Here is a 20,007-nt window from a genome sequence, read left to right as displayed (position 1 = left end):
GTCATCTTAAACTGAAGTTATGGCACACATGTAGAATAATGAAAATAAGAGATGATACACTCTATCTTTGCAGTTAGATGCACTTGGTTAGGTAAATGCAAAAATAGGCTTATTTTGGAAAATACAGTTAGGCTTGGACAAAAACACTACACTTGCTGATTCATCCCATGGTTTACTATATTTTTTTTCTCTCATGGCCATGTAATTTGTATAAGTATATTACAAAGTTCTGAGATATGGTTCTGTTTTCACATTGGTTTCTCTGGTTTATATTGGGCCTACTATAATGCAGATTTAGCTTATCCCTATTCCCATTTTAACACACAACCTAAATGAAGTTTAATGTTACAAGCTGTGGTGGTGTTTGCATTCTGCTCCTAGCTCACTACGGTCCATTATATTTGTCAACAGATAAAATGAAAATTTAGCCTGGCAAGCTGCATTCTAATTTTTTTTAGATGTTGCAATTACCCAATTTGCTAATATATATATATATTTTCCACCTTTTCCTCCTTTTGTTTCCACATTCATTTATCTCCTCTGTTTATAACATAAAAAAATTACAAAGCAGATTTCCCACCGCCACAATTGTTTAGTTATGGTAGCATTGATGAGTAAAGAAGTTTACAAAATAAATGGGATGGTTTTAACATCTTTACAGTGGGATAACCCTTCCAGTGTGGAGAGCAGGGCAGACTTAAGCCTGCCTGCCTCCAAAGGGATGGAGACAGAAGCCAATGCCCTGTGTAAACAAACCTGTCAGTGCCACTTCTTTCAAGTGGGCTGTCCCAGGGCAGCCTATTTCCACTGAGCCAGTTTTCAGCCTCTCAGCACCACTCCCCATGCAGGATGGGTGTGACAGGTGCTTTGCTATCTGGTGTGCCTGCATTTTGATTGTTCTCCTGAAATTTTTGCTCCATCCAGACCATGAGGATAGGGTTTTATTTTACAATTGCTTTTCCTAGGGAATCCCTCCAAGGACAACAGGCAGTTCTGTGTCCTGTTTGTTGCCACCAGATCATCTGAAGGTCTGGAAAGGCAACCATAGGGAAAGCAGAGATGCTTGCCTCCAGTCTCCCAGGTTCTCAGGAGACTGTTGATGAGCAGAAGGGTTTTCACTAAATGGGCCGAGGCTGCCAATCTCCCTGCTCCCTACTTAACCAGAATAAGTTATGACAGAGACTGCTTTTCCACCGCATAAACTGTGGGCCATGCAGAAGCCCCTCCTTTCATTTCCCAAACTCATTTTTGACTGCCAAGTCTACCCAGACTGACATCATCCTCCGCTAAGGGTGAATCAGCGTGGTTGGGGAGTATGGTTTTGCAATCTCTTAATGACAATTCGCCACAGCTTGTCCCTGTATCAACTGTCCAGGGAAACAACATTAGTGCCCAGTAAGCAGGAAACAAGTTGCAACTTGAGACTTAGGCAATGCAGCCGCGCACATGGCCTGGGAGGAATTTTGTTTCTCAGCTCCATCTAGTGGCACCGGCTTCGGAAGGACGGGGGGAGGGGACACGGCCGTGGGGACGGTGGGTGTCCGTCAGGTGTGTTTAATCAGAGCTATTCTCCCTTCGGGTAGATGCATGCATAACGGCGCATATCACTGTGAATCTCTATTATAATACATACACCAAAGGGGTGGAAGGGTTGAAATGATGCAGAACCACCAAAATTAGAGTCAAAGCTGTGCTGAGTAGTCCCTTGTGTTCCTGTCACTCTTCTGCTTTCTTTAGGGGATGTTTTGCTCAGGTACTGAATCCAGTCAGAAGATGAGCTCTGGGACCATCACTGGGTGTGCCTGCATGTCACTTCATGAGACAGGTCCTCAGTTCTGAGCTAAACTGCTCCGTTGAAAGGCAGTATATAATATTCTAAAAGGAGTGGTGAGGTATGACAGCAACTACAGCAAGCATGATCCAAAGTAGCAGTGTGGGTCTCGAATCTGTTGGGGAATGTTTGGGCTGGGTCTCAGCTTCAGCCCCAGAAAAAGCTTGGCCAAGCAAGACTGGATGGAGTCACAAAATGCCATTTATTACTGGCAAGGGATCAACTAGGCTTCAGGGAACCTTGGAAAGTCAATCCAGCTTCAGGAGCCAGAATGAACAAGATTCATGTCAATCTGTTGGCAGTTCGTAACACTTTTTCTTTTTGTATTTCCCATGACAACTTAATGTAAGAGAATCAGAAAGTGAGAGTGACTCAATGCAGTGGAGAAAGGGTAATGCCAAAATCAGCAGGATTGTGAAAAGCCTATTTGCATTTTTCCCCAGGGATGCTTGTTTTTAATATAGAGAGGTGCTAAAACTTAAGATATTTGCTTATAATGACATGGGTTTTCTTAGTGACGTCCTCAAATAGGAATTTCTTGGACATACTACTTCATTTGGAGATCATTGGAATGAATAGCAGGGATTCACACTCTGCTGACTAGAGGCGTGTTTGGAGTGGCTTCCTGAGTCCTCAAGATCAACAAATCCATGTGAAAGTAATGCTCAGCTTTTATACGCTGCAGAACCATTCAACTTCAAAGTGCTTTGCGCACATTAACTCATCTGAGATGCGTTCCGTCATGAAACTGTTATGCCTTTGTTTTTTTGTACCACGCTATTATTATATATATTAACCTGGTGCCTAGAGGCCCAACTGAGCTCAGGGCTCTGCTCTTCATAGACAGAATAAGAAAACAGCTTCTCTATGTATAAGCTCATGATCTAAAAGAGATCATGGATGGGAAAGGAGAGAGAAATACTGGGAAGTGAAGTACTCCTTGTGTCGCTCAGCCAGCAGCTTGCGGGCCACAAGCTTTATGAGTTCGAGGCCAGCACGCAATCTGTTGGCTTCCGTGCTTCCTGTTAATGCCAAAGTTGGCAAGAAGGCCTGACAGCCATTTTACCTCCAGATTTGAACGGGCTTTTACAGCCAGAATTGTGTACAACACCCTCTCAACTAGTCTTTTGCTTGGGTCCTTTCCTTCTTGTCCCTTAACCCAAACCAAGCCTTATTCTTACTGAAATCACTCTTTACACACCATATATAACTGCCCCCTGCCCCAGTTAGAGTGTCCACTGTTTGTGACCTCAGCCGGATAACGCACACATCTAACTTACAGGGTTGTGTAGGCATACACACGTGCTGAAGTGGGAGACAATGTCAAGTCTGACATTTCTCAGCTAGAGGTTACTATTGTACCTGCACTGCAGTGTCTTGACAGTTTGGCCACAGAACAAATGTATAGGTTTGTGAAATCTGAAATGCTGCTAGAAGAGCATTTCTACCAGCTCAGATCGTTAATTTGTTCAATACTTTGAAACTGTGAAAGAAGAGAAAAATAGTAAATATCATTACTAACAGTACTTATCATAAAGAATTTGCCCATGCCAGTGAGGAGCAGTCCCATGAATCCAAAGTAAATTCAGAAATGTGCATGTAAAGTGCTAGAAGGTTGCTCAACCTGGGGCATCTCTGGGGGAAAGAAAAAAGGAAAAAAAAAAAAAGAAAATCCAAGGAAGCTGCAAATACAAATAAATTGGTTGCAAGCAATATGTTGCAAATAATGCCTCAGGATCAATAGGTACAAGAGTGTGTGTCCAGATGTTGAGTATTTAACTGCATGTAGGTTTGCAGACTTGATGCCTGGACCCTTGAAACACAGGGACCATTAGCTTCCCAAGAATAATTATGTGGGAAATCAGCCCTGAGGATCAGGTGGGTCCTAAGAATTTACTATAGACTGAAGACCTTCCTGTGGGATTTGACAGTGACTACAAGCTCTGTAGCAGATCTCTGGAAGATGGCTTTAGGGCAGTATGGAAAGGCTGGCCTTTCAAACAACCTAGGTAGACACTTTCCTCCTAGAATAATTTCCAGTGTGCTTTAGAGTATCATCTTAACATCCCTTTGACAGCTACTTCATTCAGCTTATATTTCATCCTCCTCTCTCCTGCCTTGTACAAGGAGACATACTTGTATAAGTCTTCCTGAGGCAGAGGCTCATTCTGCTTTTATGTGCTTAACATAATAAGGCCCCACCTTGAGGGGCCCTAGGCACCGTCCTAACAAATAAGCTGAATTAATTGCATGTTTGTCTCCTTTAACCATGTGGGAGGAATAATGCTAGTGGACCTTTATCTTCTGTTGTCAGTTTTCTAAAGTTTGCTTTGGATGTTCACGACAGTTCAGGCATGTGCCATAGAACTTGCCCATGCAATCTATCTTGGTGAGGAGCTTCATTCCTGTGGCTTTTCTGGGACTTGACACCAATTTTTAAAGTAATATTCCACACTGGTAACTCAAGTTCTTGTGACAACTCTCTGGCCCTCTGACCAATTTCACACTGGCTTGATAATGGCAGTCAGGAACGGACAAACAGCAAACACACAAATTATCTAAATTGTGGAACAGCAAATAAATAAATACTTGTAAAGATTTTGCTTCATCTTCACTTTGCCTTTATGTAATTTATCACCTTTCAACATATTGCCTGCACTTTTTAATTACTGCAACCCTTCCATCATTTTTGTAATATAAAAAAAGCCAATTATATGACAGTCTTGATTGCCTAATAGTTGTAGTAAAATGTACACATGTGTAAGTAAGGATAATTGTTCTTTCTTGTTTGTTTTTGTACTATTCGCCTTTCAGATGTCTAGGTTATATAATTGTTCCCTTTGGCTTCAGATGAAGTTTTCAGATCAACGATGGCTCTGTGTTAGTGCACTGGGGAGTTGACATATGGCTAATCCACCTGACAGGCTCTGGCTCCTCATTCCTTAAAAGCAAGTGGATGGAGGATTTTGATGTTAGAATGGCACTGTCAGTCATGTATTAAGTGAAATCAAGGTCCCAATCTCCCTCTCTAAACCAGTGCTAGGAATAACAAGTTCAGTGCTGGAATGCAGTGCTACTACTCTTGCACATGGGTTTGCAGATATGTAGGGTATCTCAGCTTCCTCTGCATAGTGGGGGTATTATTACATGCTTAGCAACTCTGACAGTCAGACATGTATAAACCCAAACCCATCTTTGTTTTCCCTACAGTAATCATAATTAAAAACTACCTTTTTGAGCCCTTCTCTTACGGATGTAGGACATTGGATATTTTGTCCTACGTCCAGAGACATCCTACCAATGAGGTTCCCATGACTCAATTTATGACTTGCTCTTGCCTAATGTGTATTGAGAGAGTATCCAGCAGATCTTCCATCAGACTGCAACACTAAAGTGGCAACCGAATAAACAAGAGATGATTAGGTGGGCAATACTTTTTAAGGGGTGTAAAACTGAGACCAAAAATTAGCTGAAATGTACACTTTTCTCAAATGTATCTCAAGACAACATTTAACTGTAAGGATGTGACTAGGTTGTGCCCTCAAGTATTTGCAGGAATGCAGGTTCATGTCCACCCACACAGCCCACCAAGCAAGGTTTCATGTGGGTACAAGGTATGTGTGCCCATTAACAGCAATTTGCAAGGGAGAGACCTGATAAACAGCTCCTTTGCCAGTTGTTGTTGGGTCGTTGACACCATAAACCAATAGAAAAATAGCTTTTAAAAAAATGCTCCTTAGATACCTCAGCAGGCGTTGTCCATTCAGATGGATGAGGGCAGGCTGCTCCGGAGCATGTAATTGCGTTTCCCTCTTCAGAAGGAAGATGCTTGTAGAGTTCAAAAGGCAAGTATTAAACAGAAATGCTAAGAAAAAAAATGTTATTTTCAGGATTTAGAGAGAGGATTCTAAAAAGCCAAAGGCTTTGTGAAGGCTTGAGGAAAACGATGCAATTAGATTATCACATCACTTTGCAAGTAACCAAAAATCCCTGTAATAAAAATTACAGGATGTACAAAACCAAGCAACTGTGAAACACTGAGATGCTGTCTTTCCTGAGAATAATGATCAGTTCATTGCTATCAAAACAAGGCATAAACAAAACTACGCCAAAGTGATATTGTAGCATAAGATGATGGAAGTATATAGAGGTAGAGAGAGATAAGGGAAGGAAGAAAGGGCTTGGCTTGCAGGTGCTGCAGGTGGAGAAGCAGCACGGGGAGTTAGGATACTCCAGGAAGAGATTGAGCAAGGGCTGTGCTTTTTGGGTGGAGAAGACAGAGAAGAGGAGCCAATTCAGACCAAGTTTGAAGTCTGCAGGTTAGTCATTATTAAAATTTATAGCTTAGCTCTTTCAGATGTTGAGAGTCAAGAGGTCGACACATTACATTAAACACTGAGGTAGTTCACCTACTGTAAGCAGCAGCTCTGTAATACAAAAAAACCCACACATGCTTTTATTTAACTCATTATATCACTTAAGTGGTTTAAAGAGGCAATGCATCCAAGGACATCTGAAGATATTACATCTTTTTGTTGCACTGTCTTCAGTGTGGTCCTACCACTAAGCTTTGGCAGCCATTCTTAGGGAAAAAAAAATCTAATTTTTAAAAATTATAGATCAAATTTGTAGGCCTAGCTCTCACAGTTGGAGGCAGAGGAGGGGCTGCCTTAGACTTTTTTGGTCAGATTTAGGTTGACTAAAAGAAAAACATTTTTCCCCAATGAATTTTTGTTCAGAATGAACAAATTAAAATTTCCCCCAATGGATTTCTGACAGAGGGGAAAGCTGAGAAAGCTCGTTTTGGCTGCTTTACGCTTACAACATGTAAACTCTGCAGCTTGCGCCTGCCACGGCTGCCCTGGCCAGCCCCGATGGGCGCCTGCAGCCTCGGCGACGAGAAAGCCACGAAAAGCCGGCAGAGGCGGCCACCCCGCTAACAGATGGCATTGACGGAGCTCTTTAGGGAACACTCGGGAGTTTTTTTCTCTCCTGCTCATTAAGGAGAGAGGAGAGCCTGGCCAAGAGTTAATTAGCGAAGGGGGTGTGGCAGTCGAGCTCCATTCCAGCTGGCCCTGGGCGGCTCTGGGGATTTGCTCCTGGGATATAAACGCCCCCAAAGGGATGTTGCCGGATCTTTGGGGAGGAGCTGCTAGGAAGATGTTGTTTTATGGGGGCAGCAGGCTGGCGGCCCGGAGCCCGCCCCTCACAGCCGGGCCGCGCCGGCCGCCGCTGGGTGGCGCCAGAGGCCTCGCGGCGGGAGCGCGGCCCAGGGCCGTTCCTTGCTGGCTGGCGGCCGTGCCCTGTGAATTCCCGCAAATTCCCGAATTTTACATGGCTGGAAGGGAGTGCGAGGCACACGTAGGACATGGCACAGGTAGTGTAGCAGAGTAAGAGATGAGGTGGGGTTGAGAGCCGTATAAAGTCTGTGTTAGGGCTATTCATCGCGTGGGTGATGAGTGTTTCCCTCGGGCTTTGGGTATCAGCTTGGACACAAAATTTTGGCTTTTGTGACGTGCATTTAAAAATGGTCATGCCTACTTACCAACCTGCTTAAAGGTACGTGGAGTGAGGAAAGTAAAGAAACCTGAGAGTTGCTGGTGGGAGAGGATGAATCTCAGCGTCCTCTTGGTGATTGATACAAGACCTGGATCTCAGCACTGTGAGCGAGATGGAGACCATGCAACTTCTGAAGTAAACTACAAATGAGTACCACAGGCTGAGAACTGGTGCTTTTGGCAGAATTTCAATTCCCCCCCCCCCCCCACACCCCCCCCCCACCCAGTCTGAAGAGTCAGACTCAAGCGTCTGTTCTCCATGAAGAGATCCAGTCTTGATTTGGCACCACCAAGCAAAGATGAAAAATCTCCCTGGGTACATTGTTTCTTTGGTTAATCACCTTGTAGATTACACCTTTGTCTGATTTCACAAATTAGTTTTCTTGGCTTGAACTACAGAGTTTTTCTGGTGTGTGTGTGTCTTTCTTTACTGTGTTAAAGATCTCTCTAATTTAATTTTCTCCTTTTGAAGGATTTATATACTGTAACTGATTAATCTCTTTAGTCTTCCCTTTGATAGCCCAAACAGCTGGAGCCCAGTAGGCCTCTCCTGCAATGTATTTTCTTGAGCTCTCACCTTTTCTTTGTGGTGCTTTATAACTCCTCCCAAGTTCTTAATCAAAATCTGAGAAACAAGCTCTTCTTCCACTGCTGCCTTCCCCTGCAGCATAGTGCAAAAAGACAGACTGTGCTGCACACTCATTTTGCTTCTTCAGATGTATCTGTAGTGTCTTAATTTTGTCTTAGAAATTATTTTCAAGTTCTGTGCTTTCTAGAATACGCTATTGTCCTGCAAGGCTTATGCTTGCTATTCTAACATCTATTGTATTGCATTTGCTTGAGTGCTACGTATTACTGAATTGAACTTAATCATTATCAAGTTATTTTACTCTTTGTCAGTTTCAGGATGTTAAGCATACATGTGTATGCTAGGTATGGCTTTATGGTTTTATTTCATAGAATAGGGAGGAAAATACATTGTTCTATGAGCTGTGTACCCAGGATGAAACCCTGCAGAACCCCACTAGAAACTGGCTGAGCTGATAATGTTTCCCCAGCATCTTTGTGAACCTGCCAAGTTAACCATTTTTGAGTGCATGTGTTGTGCTTTCATTGTTTCAGGGTAAGAGCTGCCTTTTACAGTGCAGTGCCCTGCAGCTCTGTGTCAAGCGCTCTACGGAAGTGGTTGCTCTTCCATGATAACCATTGGTAATCAATTCCGCAGTCTCAGAGCGTGCAATCAGGTTTGTGAGCCAGTCTCTATTTCCTGTGTAATCGGACAGGCCAGCCCTACTTATGTTCTCATCCTTTCATTCTTTATTGATTGCCTTGCATGGGTTTTGCCATTATCTTGCCATGCACTGAGGGTTATAATTACTGATGTCAACCCAATCTCCTCTTCAGTGAGTATCAGTACAATGCTTCAGTCTCCTGGCATGTTCCCAGTTGCTTGAAGGGGAATCTCTTCTCAATGTAATCAGAAGAGGTATGAAATTAGATACTGCTGCAGCCCCTAAGTCTCATGAGCAGCTCGATGCCAGAGGCCTGGATAAATGAAAAGTAATCATGACACTGATACTGCTTTGATTTGTTGATCCACAAGAACATCTTGTGCCTTAAAACCTCTATTTGACCTTCACGTTCCTGTAAATTTTATACTCTTTAAAACTGTAGTCTGGAAGGGTAAATACTGTACTTTTTCTATGGCAGTGTGTTTTGCATAATCCCTAGCAGGTATTGAAACTCCATTTTCATTCTTATGGGTGTATTTTATGTTCTTCATATGGACAGTAAAGAGTAACTGAGGGACTGTCTGTATCATTTTACCAGACTCTAATCTTTAACTGGGTTGCAACCAATTAATCTGACTAGGAACAGACAGTTATCAGAGCAAACAGCCATCTGCTCATATCTTCCCTTTTAGCCACTGCACAAAGTAGTCTGAAAGATGTAGGGCAGGAAAGAGAATGGGCAGATAAACTGGTCTCCAGAATGATCCTCCAAAGAATCTTATCTTTCTTTCCAGGAGAAAGGGATATGAAATGAATCCTCAAATCGCATTTGTAAAGAGGAGTTTCATAATTAATTTCCTTCTGCTTTGCCTGAATCTCTGCAATTGGAGCTGTACCTTTTGCTAACTAGGAAACTTCTGTTTCAGTGGTGAGCACTGTTTGCCATTGCCAAACCCTACAGATAGGTGCAGGCAGCCATCTTAGATTTCACAGCATGGCTTAGCCCTATCCATTAATATTTATAAAAATAATTTGGGAGTTTTGGAAGGTCAAAGATTCACACATGCAAAATTGAGAGTTAATTAGAGAGGGGGTTTTTGGGTTGTTGGTTTTTAATTAGGATTTTTTTTTTTAGATCTAAATTATAAAAAATCCTTTCTTTAAATTTTATTTTTTAAATTTTGGAATTATATTGCTAAATTTAGGATGTTACATCTGTGCTTAGTTTCCCGAGGTGTGCACCAGCGTGGTTTGCAGTAGTGCTGTACTTGTGGGTATAGCTAGAAACTTGGAACAGAAGCCAAAACCTTACTGACTATGGACAGCAATTTCATTATTGATTGAAATGGAAGGTCACTTAGCCATTGGTCTTCATAATGTGGTTGTTTAACAAGAGGAGGGGGCATGTGATTTCAGTCATATTGGTAATTTTTGGCTTTTTCATGTAATTCTGTGATACAACGTGTGACTTTTGTGCTCATGAAAAAGAGAAGTGTTTTGTATGACAGGTGCTTTGTGAACTTAAAAGGATAAGCTTGTTCTGCATCCTCCCCTGATTTTCCTGTTATTCCAGTCCTAGCTTTAAGTCCTTCCCTGAAGCACAGACTCAGCAGCATGCTGGATGCAGGGCTGTGTGGTGACGTCAGTCAATTGCATGTGCGTCAGAGCTCTGAAATGCAATATGAGCTATTAAATGAAGCTCCTGGCTAAATCTGTAGCTGCTCCTGATCTGTAGAGCTGCAGCTGTTTCCTCTGGTGGTGATGTCCCTTTGGTCTTGCACCCATACCCCAGGCCCACTGCTGTCACTGCTCTGCATGCGGTGCCTGTGGTGATGGCTCTGCTCTGTCACAGGGTAGCACAGCTGGTGTGCCCAGCTGTGCACAATGAAGGGATAATGGGCAACACTGAAATGTTGCCACAAGGAAAGTTCCATTATGACATGGGAAAAAAAGTAATTCCCATGGGGGTGGCAGAGCACTGGAAACAGAGCCAGTGATGTGATCGCTCAATCCCCATTGACCCTCAAGTGGACAAGGCCCAGAATCTCAATATCTACCATGGACTTGGCTCTGTGTGAAAAACATTTTGACTAGGTAACCTCCACATATTATTTTCAGCCAAGATTTTATCTTTTTGGGTGATTCTTCTGCAGTCATTAGTACCCATTCCTCATACCAAAGTTCATTCTGGCTCTCTGGATGATAGAAGTCATTTTTTCACCACAAGATGATTAAGAAGTGTCCTTATGTTTCTCTCTGAAAATTGCCCTTTTTTTCAGGCTTCTTATCTTGGTGGCTACACCTGGGAAGTCACTCAGATTCCCAGAGTAGCTGGATTCTTGTCTACTTTCCCAGGTGTGGGTTAAAGTCTTAGGCTGGAATACAAACTCTAGAGTATAAGAGATTAACAATGGTCATTAAAAGAGGTGATAGCTAATGGATATGTTCTTCACTAATGTGAATCTCCCATTTACTTAAAATTACAGCAGTTAAGATCCAAACAGTAAATATCACTTTAAGGTACTGAAGCAATAGCTGCATTTCTGGCCTCCTTGCTGGGAGTTAGTGGCTTAGGTAATTGGGTTCATTGCTATTTGGAGCATAATCAGCGAGCATTAATTCTCCATACAGCCAGCATATAAAATTTGCAAGAGCTGCATACCGTGCGTGCTCAATCAGTGTAAATCATTTAGCAGCCCGCATAATGGATGTCTGCTTTTGGACTCAAAAATCCACTTGGTAATACAGGCAAATGAGTCATGAACAAGTCTTCCAGTTATATATAAAATTATTATATCCACAAGAGACTCTGAAAGCTGAAGAGATTTCAGCTTTCCAGACAGTAAAGGGGAAGATGAAATGCTGTTACAGTATTTTCATTTATTCTGAGTATTTTCATTCAGTTCATTTTGTTCATTTGGCATTTTGCTCACTTAGTAATCATTATTGACATAGCCCAGCTTGAATTTCTTGAGGGACTGGAAAATATTCTTTTGTTCAGTGAGGGTTCATGGTAGTGATGAACAGATGTTAGCAGATCTGTCTTGAAAGTAAGTTTGCAGCACTGTTCAATAGCTGCAGACTCTTTCCTGCCTGAATCAGAAGCTGGTGAATCTCCTCTGTGCTTGAGGAGCTGTGTGCAGTTTCTATGGAAGTCAGAGCCTTGCTAATAATTCAGCAGAGATTTCCTGAGATTAATTGGAGTATGGCCCTCATTTAGACCACTGACATCAGAGCAGGAGTGTGTTGGCTGAGTATCAGCAGCTGCAAGGGAGGCAGATGATGAGCTTTCTCCTTGCCCATGGATGTCATACCCCTAAACCTTTTCAGCTCTGCCAGTCAACAAATGCTGTGAGCAGTGAAGCATAGATTTGAGCTCACTTTCTCTCCTTCCTTGTGTAATAGGAGAGGAAACATTGCCCCCTTCCACTGTATACCCTTCCTCTTGCTTTCAAAGTCACAACATTAAGGAATCAGCCGGAAAATTTAATATCTTGCAACTTCTTATTTGAAATGAGGGTTGCTTAGCCCCTCTTCAGATAAAATCTATCCTCACTATATATTTTTTTTTCCTGAATTTTGTAGACTCTCAGAAAATTTTATTCTCTTGACATTTTCCCGTTCTCTCTCCCATGCTTGTTTGTGCACCCATAGCACAGATGAAATAGGCACATCTTTGTAAGTGTGACCTTTAGCTGGTTTGTTGCAGAGAATAAAATGCCAGGGGTCAAACTCACTGATTCTTCGGGTTTGCCTGGGTTGCCTTGTTAAGCAGAATTTGGCTGTGTAAGTCCTAAAGAAAAAGGCTTAATTTTTGTATGACATTTCAGTTGCAGGTCTGAGGGGATTGTGTTTGGTTGGTTGATTGGTTAAGATTTTGGGGTTTTTTTTAGTTTTGGGGACTTTAAAGCAGAAAGCACTGATTGGGGTTTTGAATTATCTTTGAAGATCCTGGGAAACTATCAGTTATATTAAAATAAGGGAAGAGGGAAGAGGCTCTCTTGGGTTTTAAAATGTATGTATTGATACCCTGCACTTGTTTCCAGTCCAGAGTCTCCAAGTGCTCCATTATGATAGAGAGCTAGCACTACCTGCTGCATCAGGAAAGGAATCCTGCTCCCAGAGAAAAATGCAGTTATGGAAATCTGTCTTTTGAATGCTGCCACAAAAGGATAAAGCACTTTGCAAAGATCTGGTCTCCCCAGACTCACAGTTCTAGCTCCAAGTAAGATAAGGGATAATAATTGCTCAGAGATGTAAAAAGAGGAGGAGGAATAAGAGAATGTGGATTAGAGATCAAAGCTGTAACATTTTGTAAATGGTAATGTGAAAACCTCCTCTGGGTCATGGATCTTTTTAGTTTGATTTGCCTTTTCTTCCAGACTAGCAGGTAGGGTTCTCTGTGCATAATTCTGTTACTCTCTCTCCTTCCCCTACCTCTTCTCTTATGCCTAGAAACCCCTGCTGCAGGTCAGGGTGATGTGAGCTAGCTGTTTACCTGCTGTACAGAATAAGGATAAAAAAGGTCCTGCCTGAGAGGGTGATGAGTGATTTGTGTGAATCTCACTTAACCCAACCTCCAGTTACTCTTCAGTGCTAATAGAAATAATTTCTCATTTACATGAACAGTCTTGAGGTGACAATCAGACTCAAAGCTGCCCTTTGGAAAAAAAGTAAGATTTTATATACAGGACATTATGTCCCTAGAACATAATGTATACACAACTGCTTCAAAAAGCCATCCTGGGATGGCTGGTTGTGGAATCAGTTCATACAGAGGTGTCATCAGTATCTCTGCCCTGTCTTGCATTGTGCTACAGCTTCACAGCACTGAGCAGTGACAATTGTGAAAGACTTCAGGGAGCTAGTGAATTCAGCAAAGTGCATTAAAAATGGACGAAGAAAAGTCTCTGGTAAGGCAATTAATTAGATTAAAAATTAGCCATGTTTCTTTCATTCTCTTTCTAGATGGGGAACAAAGAGATGACATAGACTTTTATTTCAGAAAAAGTCACTCTCCAGTGAGAGAAAGGTCTTCCCAAACTTTGCTGGTGACAGAAGGCAGGGCAGGGTAATTGATGAACCATCATGCAGATGTTTACAGAACTGTTAAGATTTATGTGTGAAGACTGTTCAACCCTGAAGATGTAGTGTTTTCTGTAAGGAAGAAACTGACAGGCCTGTGAGAGACAACCTTTTCAATTTCTCTTCCTGTCAGTGTAATCCTTCAGACCTGAGAGTGAACTGCAAATTACCCACCTGCAGTTCTTGGGTGGTACAGTACTCACTGCAATGGACTAGGCTTTTTTTTCCTATGTGCTTTTTTGATTAGAAATAACATGTCCAAGTCGATGACTGGACTGATACAGAAAGATAAAGTCACCATGTACATGACATACCATATACGTATATACAGTGTCCTGGAATAGAATACAATACAATATATATCCTATATTCTGTATTTTATATACATAGAATATATATAATATAATATACAGAGTCCTGGAATTGAACATTTAAATATTTTGGTATTGAGATATTACAGTGTTTATGTTGGTTAATTTAATGTTTTTTGTCTCTGTGTTTGAGATTGGTGGCTGCCAGGGACTCTGGTACTGACCTAGAATAGCCAGCATGAGCTGTCAAATATCAGGCACTACAGCTGAGGGATATTTATGACTTTCCTCCTCTGAAGGCATTAAAGGCCTTGAGGGAACAATTTGTGTGGAGGCTTCAAGTAAAAGGCAGTACAATAAAAGGCTATTTTACTTTCTATCAGCATGGGGGGAAAAGGGAAGAAGAGTGTGGTATTTTTAAGATATTGGACAGAGACACAGTTGATACAGTCTCGGTGTTTTAAATTAGTCTGGTGCTGAATTTGTACCAGCTAAGTAAGGAAAAAGATATTATGTGTACTGGAGAAGAAAAGTAAGCAAGTCCTTATTTAAAATTTAATCAAATTTAGACTTCAGTCAATTTCTACAAAATAGTTACATACCTACTAAATCACTTTAATTCTTGACAGATAATGTTGTACTAAAGAAAATATAGTGGGATTGTAATTGGGTTTGGGGGTAATATACTTTGTGGGAAACCAGATTATTAGGATAATTTTTCAACTCTACTTAACCTGTTACCATGTGAGGTTCCTGTCTTTAGACTGTGACAGGCCAGACTGCCTCACTGGCTTGAAATCTTTGTTCCACCTGAAATGTGCCCTGGTCTTGTACCTTCCTTTGCTAAGATATCCCATGGCTGTTTATTTGCAGTCCTTTCCCTCCCTTAGACAAAATCAGGCTTGTGAAGTGGAGGGAAAACTTCCTGATGTTATGCCATTGTCCCAGTTTTTAATGACACATGGCTATCCTGAGACAATTTGTTATTTCTGTACTGCTTTTTAAGGTCACTACTTAACCAAGGTAAGGAAATACATGAATTGAGTAGATGTTCTGACACTCAGATCAGCTTCCAGGATTCATAAATTATCAGAGGATGGGTCCAAATCTGTCTGAAGAAGTCATTGAGATTAATTGTGAAGATGAAGCACAATATGATATTACACAGTACGAGCCAAAGCAAGGCAAGGTGCAGAGTTAGGCAGGGCTCTTGCATCAGCAGTGAAACTGCCCACAGTGCAAGTGAGAGCACTTGCTGAGAAAGCACCAGTATGCAAATATTTTTCTACTTGCACACTATTCACAGCTTCTTACTCAAGTCTTCCCTAGGACATTCATTTAAATGAGAAAGGGTGACCCAGTTTTGGTGGGATCTTTAATATTTTAGATTGCTTGCAGGTGATGCTTCTATTTAGATCTCATATAATATCACACTGGCTGCACACCTTGTGCAGCTGATGGCCTGAGGCCAGCTGCTCTACCTACTTTCAAGCCAACTTTGTTCATATTATCCAGGAAATGGACTGCTGAATGGAAGGGGTCTTGCTCTGTGGAATTTGAGTGTTAATAACATGTTTTATTGAATGAAGAAGGCAGAAGTTGAAGAGCTAAAAATGTGGCAGAAGGCTCAGCAAAGTTTTTTAGCTGCTGCAGAATTCATACAGGCAAAGAGCTCTTGCTGTATGGATCTGGGTAAGGGCCTAGAGAAATTTTGGCTTTTCTTATAGGCTGTTCTACCCTGGATTCTTTCTGTTTTAGTCTCTTTTATTTATTTTGTTTATTGACAGTTAACAAATTTCACTTACTTTGTAATATTGAATGCAGATTGTTTGAACCAAGACCCGCATATTGACTTGTTTTATGAGGTATCTGGTACATAAAGTAATTGACAATTAAACTGACAACTCAGAGAAGTTCTCCTGGCATGAAGACATAACGCGAATGTTAATAGCTTTTCTTTCAAAAGCAGTACTCTCTTAAAAAGCCATAACAGGGAATAAATGTGATTGGGGATACCTGGCTAAGGAAGAATCCTGAAAGTGACATGTGAATTCAATTTAAAAGGCTCAATGGGTACGTGACAGCTGAGCATTGCACACCTGGCCCTTCAGGGTGAACATTTCTGCCTCTAACACTTGTACTTGGGCCACTGTGTAACTCAGCAAGTCTTTTCCCTGCATGTATCATTGCAACGTACAATAGGTGCCTAGAATGGGAATTTACAGAATGCTGTGAATGAATGATTTTTGTCTGAGCTGCTAATGCAGCTCTTTCACTGGGGTGTCTGGTTGGATTGTAAACCTTTTGAAACAAATAATGTTTTCTTGTGTAAGAGGCTCCAGCGTTCTTCAAGGCTCCATAGTCCAGTTGAAGAGTAGCCTACAATGTGTCATCTACAACATGCAGTTTGGCTGCTTTTGTGGCAATGTCACACATGGAATTAGGATTTGGTGGTGGAGGGTTAGAAGTAGGGGAAACAGTAATGGCTAACTTTGTACATGTGACCTACTTTAGCTACTGCTGATGTGATAAATGAGAAAAAAATGCATGAAGAAATATTTCTTCCTCTTTGTCTATAAACATAAATAACTCACTAGACATATTTCTGCATGCTTTTAAAAAATTCTCTGCAGCTCTCACTCCTCTGTAAGCATATAGGATTATGAATTAAGATGAAATTAATCCCTCATTTTGAAGTGCACAGGCTCAGCATTTGCCACAGCTTTGGTCTAAGAAAGGGATTCAGACCATGTGGTCTCCACCAAAGAATGGCAGATTGTTGGCAGAATCTTTTTCCATTTGTTTCTGCCAGTGAAATAGTTAATAAATCAGTCATGCATTATTACTGGATTAGCAATCACACTCCCAAATGCTACTAGCTGTTCTCACTCTTTCTCCTGAAGATTACCTTTAAATCCTATCAAGGGACAAGATTCCTTTTGCCTTCCTGGCATTAGCACCCTAGTGACCTACAGCCAAAGTCAATAATCACTAAACTAGCTCTTTGTCATGGTGGAAGAACAGACAGCCTTAACCAGATCCACTGCTTCTTAAGAATTTAGTTTCTCTTGTCAGTGCCTGCATTTTTTATTTTTTTCCTTTGTTTAATTTTTTCCCCACCTCAGCTAATCTGGAGCTGAGCAGAAGGAAGTTTGCCACAATGAATCACTCAAGAGTCTGTTGTGGGGTCACACAGAATGGGAGAGTTTTGCAAGGCTGAAGACTGCAGAGGAGCTGGAAACAAGAAAATGAGGAGAAGGTAGGTACTTAACAAATTCTTTCTTTCTAATTAATTAATCTTATTTACTTCTTGTCTGCAGCTGAGTGTGGTCTGTAAACCTGCCTCTTCCTCATGGTATGAAAACAGAGAAACAGCACTGGAGACAGGTCATAAATTGATGAGAGAATTAATTTATGGTCTTTGAGCTCTCCTCATCTACAGTTTCATAGGAGAGTTACTTAAAATTGCATGTTGGACATATAAAATAGTACAACACTTTTTTTGTTTGTTTTGAGATGCTCACCAATGAAATGGCTTAACTCAGCAATGACTCCTTGTTTTGCCTCATAAGTTACTTTGTGTTTGTTTTCATGGCATTTGTTTCATTATCACTGGGATTCATTTACAGAAGCATTGGAGTATTTTATATGCAAAAAAAGTTTTCAAAAGTAAAATTACACTTAAGTTACCATGTGCTTCATTTTTAAGGAGCAGTTATTTTTAAAATGTTTGAGTTTGAAACATGAAATATATAGATACTAAAATATTTTGAATAGTAATGAATATTCTTGCAATTTTATTATGTTTTACTGCATGGAAGATTGATGTTAACGTATCTGTAAAATATTTTTCTCATAGCCTTGTAGGTTTTTTTGCTAACCTGTTACTAGACATGAAGGAAGGTCTGGAGATTTAAAATCTTAGTATGCAGACAAAGATAACAGGATATGAACTGAAAGGTATAAGCAGCATTTAAAGTCTACCTTGAACCCAATGATGCATGATTGTGCAAGTAACTTCTTCAAGTGCCTCCCAGTAAATACGCAGCCACAGTATGTTTGCAGCACTGGTTTCTGATATGATCAGCATAGTTATCTTCTGGGGTGAATGATTAGATAAAGGAATGGGCTAGGATTCAGATCAAGGCTCACTGTGTCTTACACTTAAGGTGTTAGACTGTTTCATTCAGAGCTGTTATTTCCTTGATTCACAATTTTAGTTCATAGTGTTTCTTTTCTAGAAACTGCAAACAAAAAATGGTGGACAAGGAAGTGTGGGTGGGGGTTAATGTGAGAAAGCAAAGACCAATGCAACTGGACAAGAAAGAGCAGATAATTGTTTGAGCATTGAATTGAAAAGTAAGAGAAAGTTTTCAAGTCAGCTCAAATATTTTTTCTATGTGTAGGGAGAGCAATCACGTGGAAAACAAAAGCTGGGAGGCACCCAGACTGAAAACAAACTTTGGTTCGTTCCAAGAACTTCCTTAAATTAAGACCTAAATGGACCAACTTGCTACCATTTAGTCCTCCACCCTCACCTTCTACTTATTCCTCTGTGGACAGTCTCAGCTCACAAGACTGCATTGAAAATTCAGGTTACGGGCTCATCATTGTGCTTGGAGTATTTTGCTGGCTTTCAAATCACCTCTTACCTTTCTGCTATTTAAGCAATGTTTTTTCTGGCTGCTTAAAGCTCTGCTTCATGGTGTGTTCAGTGACAGACTTGCTGCCTGTCTATGACTGGTGGAGCTCCAGCCCAGCAGACCATGCATGTGGTCCCCACTGTTGTCATGCCAAACACAAAACATGACGAAGGAGACAGAGGGCTCACATGACATTTCTCTAATGCTGGGTTGCTTTCTTGTAGACTCAGAACACTTACTTCTTTACTATGAAATTTTATTTTTTGTTTTATTTGTTTTATTTTTTGTTTTGTTTGTTTTATTTTCTTTGAGTTTCAGCATCTCTTCAAATAGGGTAATAAAATTTTGCTTGCTGTATAAAAATGTGGAGGAAATGCAGTGCAAGTGCAAATACGACTATACAGCAGCTATTTGTGAAATGACATGACTGTTGTAAATGAAACGGGATTAACAAAATAGGTCTTAAGATAATTTTCAGTCCTTTAAAGCTATGAAACCCTGTAGTGTTCAGGGTCTTTTGGTAGCATACCACTACCTTACACTTTTCTTTTTTAAAAGAAAGAAATTAGATGTGCTGTGTAAACATTTATATCTAAACTTGATATGGTATGCAAACCTAGCGTGATGCAAGGAAAGGTCATTCAGAGAATAGTAGACTCTGAGCTCTGTGCCCACCAGGAAAATTTATTTAGTTCCTACTTTTTTGTTTTTAAATCATCTTGGGCAATGAGCTTTGTCAATAAGGTCTGTCAGGACCTAGACAACCTCTTTACAGAGGAGGCATTGTAATGACGAATGCATGAGGGACAGTGAGCTGCCTCAGTGCTGCTCTGATGGGAACCATGTAAGTACCTACAGTAGTCACCTACTCTCCCTGCAGCAGACCCTGCCTTGAGGAAGGTGGCTTCATATTTGGATAGATGATGAATAATATTTCAGCATTGTGGGTTGGTTCCCAGGCCAGTATTCAGTGGGCAACAGGAAATCATGTGTCCACAAAGAGACAAACTTGAAATGCTGAGCCATATTGCCAAGCTGGAGAAAGACACAGTGCTTCCATCTTGTGGCGTGCATGATTTTTCTTCATTGTCAGTACAGCCTCAGGACACTGGAATCATGAGCCATGACTAGGTTTTAGAGGTGCTGTTGTAATACAAACAGTACTGCTACCACTAAGCAGCTTGCTTTTTAATAGCGGTCTTCACAGCAAAACCCCAAACCCAAGTTAATTACAGGAGGCCAGGAATTATTTCAATTAGACCAGGATAGCAGCCCTCTGTCCAGAAAAGCAGCTTTAAGCACAACTCTGCTGGAGCAAGTTCAGTCCAGCTCATTAAGACCAAGTGT

The 20,007-nt window shown here is 41.1% G+C and overlaps 1 protein-coding gene across 1 annotated transcript in view; it reads left to right on the top strand.

Moving 5' to 3' along the window:
* The first annotated feature begins 7,102 nt into the window (after window positions 1–7,102).
* TRIM2 (tripartite motif containing 2) overlaps window positions 7,103–20,007 on the top strand; it is a 118,380-nt gene continuing 105,475 nt past the window's right edge. The window contains exons 1-2 of the mRNA XM_030948244.1: window positions 7,103–7,208; window positions 17,143–17,276. The gene's annotated coding sequence lies outside the window, so the exon portion shown is untranslated. The remainder of the gene's footprint in view (window positions 7,209–17,142; window positions 17,277–20,007) is intronic.

This window comes from Camarhynchus parvulus, chromosome 4 (assembly GCF_901933205.1).
Source record: "Camarhynchus parvulus chromosome 4, STF_HiC, whole genome shotgun sequence".
Lineage (NCBI taxonomy): Eukaryota > Metazoa > Chordata > Aves > Passeriformes > Thraupidae > Camarhynchus > Camarhynchus parvulus.
This window is presented reverse-complemented; position numbering and strand designations above follow the sequence as displayed.